Genomic DNA, 13,885 nt, shown 5'->3' on the forward strand with positions numbered 1-13,885 from the left:
TTCCAACATCCACAGTCGTTGAATTTACTTCGAAAAATCCTTGCAGTCTTATACAAATCAGAAATTTGTTCCTGAGATCTCAACTCGTCTCAAAATAACAACATCAAGCTCTGGAAACTTTATTTTTCATGAGCCAAAGCAGAAGCGTAAAACTGACACAATGTGAAGAAACTCTCAAAAGTTTTATTATCCTCCAAGAATTGTGTTTTTGAGCCCAATTAAGAGATGGGATCTGAAAAACAGCAAGCAACTATTATTGCAAGTCTCTAATGATGCATATTAATTATTATTTTCCACACGAAACACAGAAATGGAAAAAAAAAAAAAAAAAAAAAAGCCCCCAAAAACCCCGGCCAGCTGCCTGAGCCTGGCAGGGTGACTGGCGCTGATTAGGACGCCACAAACTGACAAAACCAAGTTTAGACCTCCTCCACCTGGCAGCAGCGATGGCGTCTCCGCAGCCCGCCATTTCAGCTCCTGCTCGACAGTCATATGAGGACGTCTCAGTCGATGCCAGTAATGTTCATGTTTCAGCAGGGTCTCACGCTCCTAATAAGACGGGTCTGGCAGGGACTGTCTGAGACAACCAGACCATCCGACACCCGTTTGATGCTCGTGATTATTATGGAGGAAAGCAGCCGACTTATCAGTGTCCTGATCTGAAAACAACTCAGTTCGCTGCTTATTTTCTCCATCACTTGTATGCACTATCAATTCACAGCATTTATTCTCTGAGGAAAAAGTTTTTCCTCTTAGTTTCTTATTGCTAAGACATGAATAATTATCAGTGACACACTGTTTCTGTTTTCTCTTTTGTGTCTCTTTGACTTTTGATAGTACTTCCACATGCGATGCAACATACAGGTTATTTTTTTCTGTCTTGCTGTCATAAATCTCACGGCTTTCACCGGAGCTAAATGTGTTAAGCTGTACGCTCAGTGACAGCATTGCGTTTTGTATTTTCCTTCCATTATTCTGTCGCTTATTAACTCCCTCTCTGAGAGCTCTGAACCAACAGGGTTATGCAAGTGTGTGCATTAAGCAGGTGTGTGTACGGCGGCTATGAGAGACTCGACTCGCTCACCAGCATTGAAACCAGGGATTCACGTAAGCTCTGCTCTTTCTTTGCCACATACATGAAAGCAAACGCCGTGGCACTTTTCTAGCTCTATCTCAGTCATTCATATGAATTCCAGAAGTGGAGAAACTTGCCTGTCGGCTTTATGTGCAGAAGTTTCCTTCTTTTACAATTCCACTCATCCATCAGTAACAGTGAGTTCTTTTCTAGATATCTGCTATTTTTTTTTGTACAGAGATGCAACTTTTATAACACAATTTTAAGCGCTGAATGCTTAAAATTGAAATGTTATATGACAAAAATTGAAAGACATGATGGGCTTTTAATAATTGAACTGCTGACGTGTGGTTTATGGTGAAATTCTCTTTCCTCCCTCTTGCTGCCTGTCGGCTCCAGCATCGCTCTGCCTGCCCTCATTGCTCATTCCACCTCATATTTATGAATGATGTTTGGTAGACTTTTACATGAATGATGATTCGTCACTCAAATATTTATAACGGCAGGTGGAACTCCCAGGGTGGCAGGAAAATGTCTTGAAAATCATCTCGGTCCTTTCTCAGCATCCGTATGTGCACACTGCCTGCTGTCAGCATGGATACACTTGCATAATCTTCATCAACTGGATTGATTAATTCAGTAAAACCCAGAATTATGACTGGAAAAGTAACAACAACAAGTGAGTTGTCTGCTTTCTGTTTGTTTCTGTGTTGTCTGTGGAGAGTGGGAATCACTAAACTGATCTTTGTTTGATTTAACACTGTTTACTACTTCTGCAGTTTTACACACCTTTATTTTCACTCAGTGTGACCCCTATGAGCCTAAAAGAGTGTTTTCATACTGACACGTCAAATCGTCCTGAGAAACTTATAACAATTCATACATCCTTGTAGCACAATTTTTGCTTTTGAATATGAATTTTTAGAGCATTCATTTTCCCCTCCGTGCTCTTCAGAGGTAATTCAGATGACAGCAGCGTTCTCTCAAGTCCACAAGCGTATCACAAGTTTCTCCCATGAATATGGAAAGCAGGATTGCCTCAGACTGATTAAACACTCCCAAATCAAGTGAAATCCATCCGTCCATCTATCTTCTTCACCCACTTCATCCATCTGAGGCACTGTACCGGAATGTAAATGTCACATCCATAATTGTTTTTCTTTTCTCTTCCCGTCTGAGTCGATCACTGACAAACACGCAGGCAACCATAATTTTACTTGAGAGAGCCATACTTCACAGTCCTGCCCGGTTTGACAAACACTAAAGCCCCACACGTACTGAGAGGCTGCTTTCTCCTTATAGGATTGTGCATGGAATACTGGACTCAGCAGCGCTAATGATCAGTCTCACTGACTTCCAAAGACAAGTGCAGATAAGCAACAGGGTCAAGAGATCCTCGCCATGGTCACTCATGGTTGCATTATGTTAGCGAATGCTGCACAAAATTCAATGGAAGAAAAATGTCTGCTGGGTTTCTTGGACCATTTGCCACATTTTCACATCGTTCTGAATTTCATTAATTTTTCTGACAAAGTATTCTTGAAAAAATGTGATGCTGAATGCTGCTTCTGAAAGCGGTCCCTCAGTTATTCCCTGTTTTCAGTCTAATTCTAATGAAAACCATTTTTATTTGGAGTCATTCTAAAACCTGAAGTGCTAATCATTTCAGGAGTGAACCAAAAGGCATGCAGTATATTTCCTGTGACACATTATAACCATGGTTAAGGAAAAAGAAAATCACAAAAGAGCCTGTTTTACAGCTCCACTGTAATGTTTTTTTTTTTTTAACCGTTTTTCAACTCTTTGATGTTCTCCCAGCACTTCCGTTGGAAACTCTTTTCTGAAGATATATATGACAGCCTGCGGCATAGTTCATTTACAGATTACAAAATTGCGTGTTCCTTTATGTTCAAGAAACATTAAAGCTATTCATCAGTATTAATACATGTGGAAAATTTCACTGTGCTCAACATAATGGTTTCAGAACATCTAGTATAGCATCTGATTATTGTGTAACCCACTGATGGCTGGTTAGACGTCAGCAGCCCATCGATCGGTCTTAATCAGCTGCAAGCGGATCCTTCAAGCTTGTACTTGTTGATATTTGTCGACCATGCCTTTCTACTTAACACTTTCCACTATTTGTTATCCGGTCTGTAATTGCGTTAGTGACGAATATAGGTCGAAACTTCACTTGGTGACTACCGGAACTGGTTAAAAACACGCTCATGCACAGATGGTTCATTCCTCTCACACTGTGTGGAATCCCTTCTTCCTTAACAACCGGTGAGGGTCAAAGGGCCACTCGACCCCGTGCTTCTCTGCGCTCTCACCTCTAACAGTACACCAGAGCTGCATGTCTTATTATTTTATTAGGAGAGAGCAGGTAGAACGTTTCTACAGAAATGTAGTTTTAGTTGATTGAATGATGACCTGGAGGTTTCTCACATCCTCAGTCATTAAGTATATGTGTCCTGCTTCAGGAATATTGTTTGGATTTTAAATCCCGAGACAAGTAACCACTCGTTTTATTTTAATGCATAAGATTGGAGCGTTTTCAGGCTGACCTTTCACACGGTGATACATTCTGAAATTCTCACACACTGTGGACCTACCTCTGATGCATTGTGGGAATTCGAACCCGTGGAATTCTAACATATTCTACAACCGTCGCATAATGCGGATCTCTCACTTATTCTAGCACTCACATCCTTTCTCCAACTCTCACATTTTAGAACTCTTATTCATTCAAGAACACACATTTCACTGGTAAACACACAGATTTCCTCCTCATCTGGAACTTTTTGGAAGAAACAAGAACAAATGTGGGTTTCAAAAAAACAGAAGCTTCAGTTGCCCTGTAAAAGGTGAAACAAAAATGTCTGAGTCCATACAGAGAGCTTTAATTGGTTTGACTGAATCGTACTGTATTTTCTTCTCATGAGACTTTTACATCTTTTACATGTAGATCTACTCAAAAAATGTGGATTAGCCTCTTGAACTGTGATTTTTTTTTTTTTTTTTTTTTTTTTTTTTTTTAAATCAGACTTCCTACTTTGTCTCAATTTCAAATCTCATTAATTAGTTTGAACAGTTACTTTTGTGCACAGCAGCGACCACTTCTGGTTATTTGGTGGCAGCTTTGGAAGCTTCATTAACAAAGTATATTTTTTAAATTAACAGAACACACATGCACATTATTATTTGAATACTTTTGTATTTGCTGAACTTAAAAAACAAAAGCTTACAAACCTTGATGAATCATTACAAGCAACATTAAACCTTCTTTTAATATTTAATAAGGATGAGTATTTGTCTGGCAACAGTCTTACTGAGGTCCCTGCTTCATATCTGGTGGAAAGTAATGCAAAGCAGTAAATTTATAATGCAGTTTTGCACTTACGCAAGTGTCATTTCACACTCCACAGCTTCCCTATAACACTTACATTGAAAGTATGCTTTCATAACCTGAGCAAACAGTGTTTCTTTTCTTGTTAGTAGTACTCTAATGGTCAACAAGCGTTCAGGTTTTACCTGGAAGGAAAATTGCGGTCGTCTGATATTCCGTATGTCACATTCATCTCCCGGCGTAATGACGTGTTCAGCACAGCAACAGCAAAACGGCGACTCAGTCATCGCTCTGAAGCAGTGAGACGTCAGCTACAGGTGCTAGGAGCTGTTGTTAAAATAGCCTTCAAAGGCTTTTAAATGCTGTGGATGGCAGCGAGGACGATGCTGCGCTGCAGTCAAAGCAGAACCAGAACATGAACACGATGATCGCTTTAATCGAGCGAGAACAAACTTTTTCAAAAACTGTATGTGGCAAGAAAAAATTCAAGAAGCTTGTCAATATTCAACCTTTTTTATTGTTGTGTATTGATGTGCACTGTTAATCAATGTGTTATCTAGTTTCTTCAGATCCAGGGCACAAACAGTTGAGTACAATGATGCTATTGATTGCTAAAATCACAGTGTTGACAGGCTGCTGATGGTACTCTGTGCATTTCTTCACACTTTATTTTACACACAATGGCCATCCAGGATGGCGTGGACTGTCAGTGAAGTGGTTTAAGTTTCTGAAATATAACAACCCAGAATCAGGATAAATAGATAAATAAATAAACTGATCAGGCTGAGGACAGTTTCCAAGATACTTTCAAGGCTGATTGTCCAACACTTACTGATTATATATTATAAGAGGTTCTTTGTGTCGACTAAACATCAAAGAATATAAATGACTTTGTATATTATTTCAAGAGTCTCGTCACTGTGGAACACTTGCTCGGAAATGCTCTTCAGCAGCTGCTATAAATCCAATTTGCTTCACACCTTTTGACACTACATTGAAATGATCAAAGGAAGGCAGACACACTTTTGGAAGCTGAATCACGTCACAGCTTTCCTTTAAATTAGGTGTGAATCAACCTGAGACCAGTCTGAGTTTGTTTGCAACGTTAATGTCTGATATAACTTGTTCCATCATGGAAAGTATGACTTTCACCTCATAACACACACATGTTATTAAGTTTATACACACACAACCGCACATAAACTCTAAATAATTCTACAGCACCCGATGTGCATCCAGCAGAGGGAATATGGCCCATTTCTGATATTGGACTATTATCTATTATTTGAACAATGCTTGCTACAAACCACACACTCTTCAAGGAAATGGTTTTGCAGCTTTTAAAAATGAAAGCTTTGTGACTGAGTTTTTCTTCTTTAGTGGACAAACAACAAATGTGTTCATTCAGTGAAATATACGTACAGATACACAAATAATAGTACCACTAATAGCACAAACTGAGATAAAAATGTCAGTCATAGTCATTTTGTGTTATGGTTCTCTGAAGTAACCGACATGCACCGTTGCAAACATTGAATAAAAACAAAGGAACCATGTTCATTCAACACTTGTTCATGATTGTTTCAGCTCTTGTATAAGTTACTGGATTTTCCTTGTCTGCATCTTTCCGACAATCTTCCTTGCCTTCACAGACCCTGGCGGCTGATTATGGTCATCAAATATATTACAGGATCCAGTTCTGAAAAGGTTTGGACAATGCATGAAGCAGCCAATGTGACACATATTTATTTCCCTTATAGCTATCACAGTTCGTTTTTGAAGAGACCCTTTAAAATGTAAGAAAAGTAGAGTGGTCACCTGTCTAGCATCAAAAATGGAAACTGCCTTATTAAAACTATTGGTGTTTTTTTTTCCAGACACCTCTACGGCTTCCATATGAAAGAAAAAGACATTATCAACTGGGAAAAAAGAGGTTATATTGATCTCGGAAAAGTCTCCTTTCACCATTCATGCACCTACATCCACAGGACCCTCAAGAAAAGGACGGGCAATTTTCAATACTTCATAAGCATACAGACGAGTCAGTGGGAGGTCTTTTATGCCTGCTGGGTTCATATCATGAATATACGCTGCTCAGCAGCAGATTTTTGTTCAGCATAACTCACCATGGCAATGTGTCTCCATATAGTTCGCCTATTGTTGCAACATTGAAAATGCAATATTAACTCTGAAGCCACCATGTGAGCAGCGTGCAAAACTGTCCCAACATTATCAAGGTGCAACTCCAGGTATGAGCCCAGACGGGGGATCGTTCCACAGATATTTTACTGATTTACTTCATCGTGCAGGGACAGGAGTGTTATTATGCACTTGCCTGTATTTAGGTCAATGAAACTGTCTTTATCCGGTCTTGATGTGACCCCAACAGTCATTTCATTTGGCTGCATCAAGAGAAATTTGTTGCCTGAAGCAAATCGCTGGCTGTTACATTGCAGCACCAGCTGCCACGTTTGAAGAGAACCCATAATGTATGCCACGGCCTTTGGGTAAGATTATTCTGTTTTGCATATGAAGTCAAGCTTACCAGCCCGACTCCCGAAGAGGAACGGCTCATTGTCGCTGAAAAATAAGACATGTGAACTTGTGATTAACGTTTTGCTCCCTCTTCGCCCTCCTCACACAAACATCCTCATTCCTGAATTCTTCTCTTTCTTCTCTTCAGCATGGATCAATGTGCTTCTAAGGGAGACAAAATGGAGCGAAATCATGGGCAATAATTTTCACCACTGTAAAGATACACACTGTCAATACCTGCTTGAATGTTGATGAAGCACTTAGATAAACAATAATATTTTTTTACATTGTCGTCGACAACTGCTTGGTTTTTCTTGGCTATGACCTGCAGGCGGGAGATCAATAAAACGTATTATCTGCCACTGAACTGGTCTCAGCTTTTCTAGATGACACATCCATACCACAACCCAAGAGATAAGACAAAAAAAAAAGCAATAAAAGGGGTTTTAGAATATTGTTTGTCTTTCAACTATTGAGAATGGAGCAAACATTTCTCCAACAGGAAGTCAAGCTTGGAATCAGTACTGCTGAATATGGATCCTCAGTCAGATTTATGTTTGTTTCAGCTGTTGCATGCAGCGATTCCTTAATATTTAGGCTAATCACATGGGGTGTTTACAGCACTGTCAAGAAAATCATTACATACCTTCAGTGTTCTGCATGCATGACATAAGCATTAAAGGTGTTGAGGGATGATTAATCTGACCTTTATTCTGATAATGTTAATATATTAGTGAAAAAAACATGACCCCAAACAAACATCTAGGTTACAAGATTAATGACAGAGATGCACAGGGAGACACTTTCAGTACTTTTGGACATGTGATTATTTTTTTTCTCAACTTTATGATTGTTTTCTGAGTTTGCTGGGTCTTTTTTTAATTGTGTAAAGCACTCTATATTGCATTATTTTTTTAGATGAAAAGTATTTGAGAAATAAACAATCACATTCTTAATTCTTACAATAGGAGCTAGAAATAGAATAAAAATAGTTAAATATTAGATAAGTGTTAAAGTTAAAAGTAAATCATTAGTTAAGGAAAATTTATTAAATAACAATGCGATCACGGGCTACACTGTTGCCTTACAATCAACCTAAAGACGCGAGCTGACACCCGAAACAGGCGTATTGCTTAAAGTTGACTGTTCAAAATGTGACCAAAGCAGATTCATAGAGAGCTGACTGATCGGACAAAGTCTGCACAATCAAAGAGTCTGAAATAAGAGTGAGACTCTGAACAGCTGATGAACAGACAAGGAAACTGAGTATTCCACACACAACAGGAAGGACGTGGAGGGAGAAATACCAACATCCTGCATCAGGGGTGAACAGAAAACAGGTATGATATGAGGACTTAGAGGACAGAGACCATGAAACCAGATATAAATGAACATAAATGGAAAACAGACATGAGATACAAGAGACCCTGAAGGAAAACAGAAAACGCTGGGATCATAACAGGCTCTGAGACCGGAGCTGGAGGTCACATGTTTTCCCTGTTGTTCACCACTCTGACCTTCAACCAGTGTGTGACCATTGCACCCTGTGTTTCCATACCGCTTAATTTGTGTGTGTGTTAGATCTGACCCAGTGTCCTTGAAAAGACCTGCAGGTGTTTTACATGTATAATATAGCAGCTCCCAAATTTGTCGTAAGGAAGTTTAAAATCAGCACAGCAGATGAGTAGTTGGGACAAGGAAGGGAATAAATAAACAGACCTTCTTTAAGGCAGGGTCTGCAAAACAAGAAAATAATGAGCCGGCTCCCCCATTAGACGTTATAGACCAATGATCCGCAGCGTCCAGGAGGCACCATAAAGCTGGGAGGAATTCACCTTCAATCTCAAGTCCGGTTTAATAGGATCACTGAGCCCTGTATAGAACTCACATTAATTTAGTTGAACACGAACACGGAGGGGCGAGATCAGGAACAAACATCTCCATGTCTCACCCACAGTGCTGCACAATAATGATGTAGGATGAAGAAATCACTGAAATACAAAACCAACAGGTAGAACTACAGTAAACTCAAAGACAAAGTCCAGGGGAATAGCTCTGAAATAATCCCATAATCCTCTGCACTGTCCCCCAACAGTGTCGCTGACATCCCACTGCTGCCGCTACAATTTAATTATATTGAAACTAGTTATTACTATCTACTCTTTAAATGGAAAATACGCAATTAATGTTCCTACAAATGACAATGCCATGTAACTGGAGGGGTCTTTAGCGTCCCTTTTCACCCCTTCATATATCTCATGTTTTACCCTTGTTGTTCGTTGCGTTGGAGTTCATACTACATGCACGGGAGACGCCATTTATCTATTAGGGTTTTTTTTCCATTAAATCATCATTTTTATGTTGAAGTTTTGTGTTATTTTCAGCATGTGACTTCAGTGACACGTCATCTTGTAAACTGCAGTGAAAACAATGCGATCTGATGTCTCCTGTTAGCCGATGTAAATCGCAGATGGAGGCGGAGCAGCTCCAGATGCCATACATATAGTCTTGCGACTTTCAGATATACAGCCAATCAGAGGACCGAGGCGTATCATCTCCTCATCTACCAGGACAACCTGCAATACAGATAAAGGCAGGAGGAAAAAAAACCAGGCACATACCATTCACAGAGGAAGAGGGTGGAGAAAGCAGATGGAGAGAAAAAGAGAGAGAAATTATTCAGATCGCTGACAGAGACATTAAGGGTGTGTGAGCGCTTAATTTGTCACAGGGCAACATGATGAGGCCTTCATCTGGAGCCGATTTAATGATGCATATTCCAAGACAATTTAATAATAAACAAAATTAGATTAAATCAAGCGACACACAATGAATATGCATTTCAATTCATTGCATTACTGAGAAATACAACAAAATTAATCTTGAAAAGCTTGGAGATGGAGACCTTGAAGCAAAGAAATCCAACTATCCACTCATAGAAGAAAGAACGGGGAGAAAAATACTCTGTCCATAAAACAAGCTCCTGTGGATTTAATAAGTGGACAAGATGGGAGAGGAGAGGAGAGGCAAACAGAGCACGGAACAGCAGGGCAGGTCAGATCGAACAATAACTGCAGATCAGAAACACAGCTGTGGAAGCAAAAGGTGCTTACAGAAAAGGTACGAGGAGAGACAGAGAGGAGCAAGCATCGGACACAGAAGAAATGCTGTTAGAGACTGATAGTATGGTGTACGAAGCAATAAGAGGCACTTTGGCACTTTAACTCAGATTTTATTGCTGTAATTTGTTTCGCGGGGATGTTACTTTGCGACGTCGCTGTGAAAAGACTTGCTTTTGCAGCATTAGGGAGCAGGTGTGACCCATGATTTATGAGAAAGCAATGCAAGCACGGAGGATGAGTCAATACCTGGTTCTAGTCGAGGCTGTCAGCTATGCTCACAGTCATCTCCTCCTCAATCACAATCAGCTGTAAAGTAAATCAGTAGAAAAAACTTTCTGGCTTGAAAACACTTGAGAGCAGGATTTCATCTGATTAATGGAGCAAAATGTCCCTGTTTACTTTATATTTTTGCATTTCGGTAATTAAAGAGCCTCTGGATTACTCACCACTCCACTGAAATGTCAAGACTCTTTTCGTCCCTCTGCTGCGACTCCCCGAAGCTTCCACGAAATTACATATGAATAAACATTTTGATCTTTTGTTTTCATTTTGAGGCCCAGCAGAAATCCTGGAGGGAGACACTTACCTCAGATTTCAAGGTGACAAACCTGACATCTGTGTCAAAGAACAGCTCAGTACTTTAATCACATTAAACGTGTCGAGCGGTGTCGAGCTGACCGCTGCGTCTCGCAGCAGGTGCTACATGATGAGTTACTAACCAAACAAATCTCACACAATCTTCAGAGGAAACTAGAAAGTTTCATTCGGCCTGGAAAGACTCATTCGTTTTCACTTGAGGCAGGTTTTTGTGTGTGTGTGTGTGTGTGTGTGTGTGTGGAGAGATAATAAATGAACAGAATGAGAAACAGCTACAGTTCAAACATCTATAACTGTGAAAAACAGTTCAAACTGATCAAATTTAACACATAAAGGGAATTCTGTCTGACATCAGATAAATTGGGTCATTTTTTGGGAGGCAACTTAAAAAGCATTACACCACACTGAGTTGTCATTTTCATAGTCAATGAGGATGTCTTTAATGGGTTTGTGGTAAACTGATCAAATGAATTCTGTCTATAGAGGGTCTGTGGTTTCTAAGATGCTTGAAATGTACATTGTTTGGACTGGACGACACTGCCAGTCATCAAATAGATTAAACTGTATTTCTCTCTTTTTTTTTTAATTAAATTGGAGCTTCTTTTTTTGGAGGAAAGGGAAAAAAGTTTGCAAACTGTGTGATCTTTACTCAGAAATGTATATGTTTTGTGGTTACAGGTCAGTTGTAATTGATGGCAGGTAAGGAAAAACTGATTTAGCATTTACACACCGCAGACCTCTGAGATCCTTTGCCGATAGTGTTTGTCTTTTATGTCTTTTTATGGTGTGCATGGTATGTGGTATTATTGCACCACCCCGTTTTGTTTGTTTTTAACAATTTATTTAGCAAACTGCGTTCTCCACTGAGGCTGCTACATTGGGACAGTGTCTGGACAGCGGCATGATGCGGCCGGCGGATGTGGAAGAACGCTTTCCCGGTGGTGCGTGGGGACCTTCTCCCATCTGACGGAGGCTCGGTCCACGGACAACGTGATTCTGGTCACGCTGGTCTCGGTTAAATGAATAAACACTGCAAACAGTTATAACTGACCAGGAAACAACATGCAAAGACTATGGAATCAGTTTCTAGCTGACCATCATATTAACGCACAACACTACAGTCCAAGGCCCCTTGGTGTTTTCCGGCCCTGCCCCCTCGCTGCCCTTTTTGTGTCTCTGGCTCAAGAAATTGAACATGTCCACCTCCTAGCTGGCTTTATTTTCTGATATTAAGGGTGACGTTCGGAATGCTCTGTCCATCGTATACACTGTCAATCCTGTGCTGCTGGCTCGGTGGAAACATCTGATGAAATTCATCTGCAGTGAAGAGCAGCCTGATCGCTACTAGAGCCACTTCCTTGGAGCAAGTTTTCCAGCGTTCCAAGCTGGTTATCGGCTCTTTCATTGCACATTATTTATAGAAAATGAAGCACATGCATTGTTCAATTTATTACCATTAGTTATTTTTTTTTACATGTATTTTTGTAGTCTCTGACCGGCGCCCCAAAACAAATTCATTCAGCGTGAAAGGTGGAGAGATATCGGGTCAGGTGCAGTGCTGACGGTGGACCACAATGCACCATGGCAGGCTTCTCAATATTGCGGTAATTCATTTCCGCGGTGACTGGGACAGCCCGAGCTGCTGTGCTGGTGGTAGCCATTTGCTGGTTTTCATCTCGGCCACTTTTCTGGCAGCATCTTCACATTATGAGCAGAATTCAAAAATATATTTCCATTTGTTTTCATAATGTTGTTTATCCTAGTTTTTACAGTAACAATTTGCAGGACACGTCTTCAGGCCCAGGGTCTTGAACGTCAGGGTCTCCAGCGTGGGGAAGACGGTGCCATGGAAACAGTTCTTCTCCCTGAAGAAGGTCTGAGGCCTGGGTTTGACGCTGCATTGTCACGCAGAACCTCTTAGGAAGTGTGATGGATTTCAATGATGTGGTCAATAGGGAACTTAAAGATTGAAGTGACTTCATCATGAAACGTTTTCCTTGGGACGAGCAGCCTCTGAGATGACATCAGCCGCCGTTTAATGGCGACCCTTGAACCTTGAATCTGTGCATTTTGCAGCAGCACTTCTCTCCAGTGCTTTTCCCTCTGATCTCGACAGGAACAAATTGCCAGCATCACTACATGAAACAAGGTTTAAAGCGCGCGACGCACCTCTCTGATGTGGTGGCAAAATATTCACAACATCATTGGTGTTCATAAGAGTCACCTCATCTTCATCACTCCCAGAGTCTTCCTCCAGCATCTATGTATAGAAAATGTCTTTCTGTGTGGCAGACCAGGGCTCTGAAAGAGTCTGAGTCAACTGTTGATCTCATACCTGTCTGTTTCATTCAGTTCGGCCTGTGTCACAGGTTTTTGTGGACCTGGAGCAAAAATATCCAGTTTCGGCTTGGCTGGCACCTTGTCCTTCTGTGTTAGCGGAGTTCATGTTACCTGCTATTATCATCAACACTGTTAACACTGATGTTAATTGCCGCTTTTGTCGAGGCGTGTTGCATTGAGAGATGTTTCTTTAAAGATCTGAGTTGTTTACAATGGATGTGGACGAACACTTCGCTCCAGGACATAATCTACACTTCACAGGTACGTTCTTGCCTTTTTGCCTTCATGAGATCAAAGTGGTGCGAACACTTCTACTTTGAAAAGGCCAACTTTCCCTCTGAGGGCTCCAGACTCTCCGCGCCGCTGCAGACCGTCTACAAACAACACCACCCAACCGAATGCTGCCTCTGGGCGGCTTCACTTCATACTTTGAAAAGCACCACAGGTATCTGTGTTGTAATGATGGAAGTAGTAATTACTTACTGGAAAAAAATAATACATTCGTTAACAATGCTGTTTATTTGAACCCTCTGTGTTATTGTCACGCTTTGCATCATCAGGCCTTCATGCTGTTAGTCAAACCTGAAACAAATAGCCAGAAGGGTTTTTTTTTTTTTTAAATATATAACCCTGTAGTGGTGAGTATCTTGTAATAAATTCCTGAGCTTATATGGAATGATGAAGACAGCAGGAAGCGGTGTGTTGTAAGTGCCTGCAGGCTCTTGTGGGCACTAACCAGAAATAACAAATTCATTTTATTCTTCTTGATGAGAAGTAGATGTAGAACAGAGGAAGAAGCTTTTGTTTCTGGCTCTCCAGAGCCCCTCTCCCTCGCCACAGTAATAAAACATTTTTTCTATCCTCCGG

This window comes from Salarias fasciatus, chromosome 7 (genome assembly GCF_902148845.1).
Source record: "Salarias fasciatus chromosome 7, fSalaFa1.1, whole genome shotgun sequence".
Classification (NCBI taxonomy): domain Eukaryota; kingdom Metazoa; phylum Chordata; class Actinopteri; order Blenniiformes; family Blenniidae; genus Salarias; species Salarias fasciatus.